The sequence below is a fragment of the Gossypium hirsutum genome, chromosome D08 (assembly GCF_007990345.1).
Source record: "Gossypium hirsutum isolate 1008001.06 chromosome D08, Gossypium_hirsutum_v2.1, whole genome shotgun sequence".
NCBI lineage: Eukaryota > Viridiplantae > Streptophyta > Magnoliopsida > Malvales > Malvaceae > Gossypium > Gossypium hirsutum.
In genome coordinates, this window is record NC_053444.1 from 17,704,689 (window position 1) to 17,709,017 (window position 4,329).

At 37.2% G+C, this 4,329-nt stretch overlaps 1 non-coding gene across 1 annotated transcript; it reads right to left on the minus strand.

Moving 5' to 3' along the window:
- Window positions 1-107, minus strand: LOC121220407 (small nucleolar RNA R71). Its single transcript, XR_005917609.1, has one exon. It is a non-coding gene; the product is annotated as a small nucleolar RNA R71 (small nucleolar RNA).
- Between the last annotated feature and the right edge of the window lie 4,222 nt (window positions 108-4,329).

Consider the following 4,329-nt stretch of genomic DNA (forward strand, 5'->3'; position numbering starts at 1 on the left):
AAGTTGAGGAATTAGATCACTACTTTCCAACAAATGGATGACGAGTCCTTGTTTGAGGCATGGGAAAGGTACAAAAGATTATTACAAAAGTGCCCTCATCATGGAATCTCATAAATGCATCAAACTTGAGACATTCTATAATGGTCTTAATGCTCACACGAGAATGGTAGTGGATGCTTCTGCTAATGGTTCTCTCCTTTCTAATTCTTATAATGAGGCTTATGAAATCATTGAAAGGATTGCCAGCAACAATTATTAATGGCCAACCAATTAGGTAGCATCGGGAAGACGAGTCGCTAGAGTACATGAAGTGGACACTCTCACTTCAGTTGCATCTCAAGTATCTTCGATTTCCACAATGCTTAAAATTTTTACCACTAATGGGTTTAATAGTTTTGCAGCACAACCACCCAATCAATTTGAACATGTAGCCTATGTTTATTGTGTGGTAGGTCATTTGTTTAAAGAATGTCCATCAAACCCAAACTTTGTATATTACATGGGTAATAAAAACCAGAACCGAGGAAGGCAATAACTATAATTTAATTTTTATAACCCGTCTTGGAGAAACCACCCTAACCTTTCTTGGAGTAACCAAGGGACTTTAACCAGTAACAATTATGCACAACCTAGATCAACATAACCATCCATTTTTACCCAACATGTTTAGAAACCAACTCAAGCTAAACCTTCCAATAGCTTAGAAAACCTATTGAAGGTATATATGGCAAAGAATGACGCCACTTTAAGGAATTTATAGAATCAAGTGGGTCAACTTGCTATTGAACTTAGCAACCGACCACAAGGTGTTTTGCCTAGTGATACGGAAAATCCAAGAAATTTGAGGAAAGAGCATTGTAAAGAATTGACATTGAGGAGTGAAAAGATATTAGAGCCAAACACTGTTGAAGTTGAAGAGGAGCCAACAGATGCTCAAGAATCAGTGGAAGTTCAACCAAGTGTTGAAATTCCTGCTTCACTAGAATCGGAATCTTCAAAACTTGATAAGGTAACTTCTAAACCAGTGAATTCTGATAAACTAATAACTTCGTTAGATATAGAATTGTCACAGAAGATGAATAAACCAGTTCTAGTAAAGAATCTTCCACCACCTTACCTTCAAAGACTTTAGAAGCAGAAGCAGGAAGTCTAGTTCAAGAAATTTCTAGACGTACTCAAGAAACTTCATATCAACATTTTGCTGGTAGAAGCACTTGAACAAATAACAAATTACGTCAAATTTATGAAGGATATCCTATCCAATAAATGAAGACTAGGAGAATTTGACACGGTAGCCCTGGCGAAGGAATGCAGTGCATATCTTCAAGACAAACTACCCCCAAAGCTGAAGGACCCTTGATGTTTTACCATACCTTGCAACATTAGAGCAATGTATTGTGCTAAAAAACTATGCGATTTGGGTGCAAACATCAATTGGATGCCCACGTCCATATTTAAGAAGTTAGGGATAGGAGAAGTTAAACCTACTACGGCTACACTTCAATTAGCAGATCGATCTTTAGCACAACCAGAAGGAAAAATCAAGGATGCATTGGTACGTGTAGATAAATTTATTTTTCCTGTTGACTTTGTTATTCTAGACTTTGAAGCAAATAAAGAGGTGCCAATCATCCTAGGAAGACCTTTCCTAGCAACTAGAAAGACCCTTATTGATGTGCAGAAGGGCAAGCTTACTATGCATGTTCAAGACAATCAGGTAACATTTAATGTTTTAAAGTATATGCGATTTCCTGACACAGTTGATGATTGTTCTGCAGTATCGGAGTTAGAGGATTTAGCTGTAGGATGGGAACTCAACTTTGTTGAGGACCCATTAGAATAAGTTTTGATGTCAGACCCTCCAAGTAATGAATAGGGAGAGGAATACTTAGCTTTGCTATAAGCTAATCAAAGGGGATTTTATCTGGAATCCCCCTTTGAATATTTGGAGTTAGGAAGCAGATATTTTCTCCAACCAAAAGTGTTAATCAAAGAGCCACCTAAATTAGATCTTGAGGTACTTCCCTCACATTTAAAATATGTTTATTTAGGTAACACTTCTACTTTACCTGTGATTGTTTAAGCAAAGTTGACCAAAGAGCAAGAAACGGAACTCATCCTAGTGTTGAAATAATTCAAGAAGGCTATCGAATGGACTATAGTTGATATTCGTGGCATTAGTCCGTCTGTATACATGCACAAGATCATCTTGGAAGATGGCAAGAAAGGGACTATTGATGGAGAACGAAGACTAAACTCCGTCCTAAAGGACAAGGTAAAGAAAGAGATCATAAAATGGTTAGATACGAGTATAATTTACCCCATCTCAAACAGCTGTGGGTAAGTCCGATCCAGTACATGCCAAAGAAAGGTGGTATGACTGTTGTTGAGAATGAGAATAACGAGCTAATACCAACCAGAACGGTTACAGGATGGAGAATTTCCATAGATTACCGTAAGTTGAATAAGGCGACTAGGAAAGACTAGTTTCTTTTACCGTTCTTAGACCAGATGTTGGATAGACTCACGAGGTGAGACTATTACTATTTTATCAATGGATACTTGGGTTATAATCGGATTACAGTAGCACCAGAAGATCAACATAAGACAATATTCACATGACCATACGGTACATTTGCATTTAGACGCATGTCATTTGGTTTATGTAATGCAGCTGCTACATTTCAAAGATGTATTATGTCTACTTTTACTAACATGGTTGAAAAATATTTGGAAGTTTTTATGGATTATTTTTAGTATTCAGAGATACATATGATGAATTTTCAGTATTCAAAGATGTATGATGTCTACTTTTACTGACAAGATATTAAGTCGACACGAAGAAACAAACCTCGTACTTAATTGGGAAAAGTGTCATTTCATGGTAGGAGAAGGTATTGTTCTAGGGCATCGGATAACGAGATATGGGATCGAGGTAGATAAAGCAAAGGTAGACGTTATTGAGAAACTCCCACCTCCAACATCTGTAAAGGATGATAGGAGCTTTTTGGGCCATCCCAGTTTCTATCAAAGATTTATCAAGGACTTCTCCAAAATTGCTAAACCCTTATTCAAATTATTAGAGAAGAGCACAACATTGAACTTTAATGAAGAATGTTTGAAAGCGTTTAATGATTTGTAGATTCAGTTAGTTTTAGCACCCATCATCCTCATATCGGATTGGGAATTGCCATTTGAATTGATGTGTGACGCAAGTGATTTCGCGATAGGAGCTGTGATGGGCCAGCAAAGGAACAAAGTTTTTCATCCCATCTACTATGCAAGTTAAACTCTAATGGGATCTTAATTGAATTATACGGTAACAAAGAAAGGTTTACTTGCTATTGTGTTTTCCTTTGACAAGTTTCGATCTTATGTTGTAGTTACCAAAGTGACAATCTATACGGATCATTCAGTAATTAAGTATTTACTTGCCAAGAAAGACGCTAAACTGAGATTAAACCGAAGGGTACTTCTACTCCAAGAATTTGATCTAGAAATTCAAGATCGAAACGGAGTAGAAATCCAAGTAGAAGACCACTTGGCCAGATTAGAGCCGTAAGAAGGAAATTCTCCACTTATACCCATTCAAGAGAGATTTCCAGACGAGCACATACTTAAGGTAAATCATGTCCATAATACCCCTTGGTTTGTTGATTTTGCTAACTATCTAGCTTGTGGTTTGATGCCTTTTGATAAGTCATATGAACAAAAGAAAAAGTTTCTTAATGATGCGAAATTCTATTTCTAGAAAATATCATACTTGTTCAGAAAGTGTGCAGATCAATCAGGAGATGCGTGGCAGAATATGAAGTACATGGGATTTTATATCATTTTCACACAACTCCAAGTGGGGGACACTTCGGAGGTACACGTATTGTAGCCAAAGTATTGCAAAGTGGATTCTTTTGGCTAACACTATTTAAATACGTGTATGCTTACATAAAGAGCTGTGATCAATGCCAAAGGGTTGGAAATGTTACCAACAGAAATGAGATGCCCCAAAAAAACATCATTGAGGTAGAATTATTCAATGTTTGGGCTATTGACTTCCTTGGTCCTCTCCCTCCGTGTCTAAGTACATATTTGTTGCAATAGACTACGTGTCTAAGTGGGTTGAGGTAGAGGCATATTAGATGAACGATACCAAGGTTGTGATGAAAATTTCACAGAAACATGTGTTCATAAAGTTTTGAACTCCTAGGGCTATCATTAGTGATGAGGGGTTCCATTTTGTGAAGAAATGGTTTAAATGGTTACTCGAAAAACATGGAGAGAACCATAAGGTTGCCACAACTTACCATCTGCAGACAAATGGGCAAGCTGAAC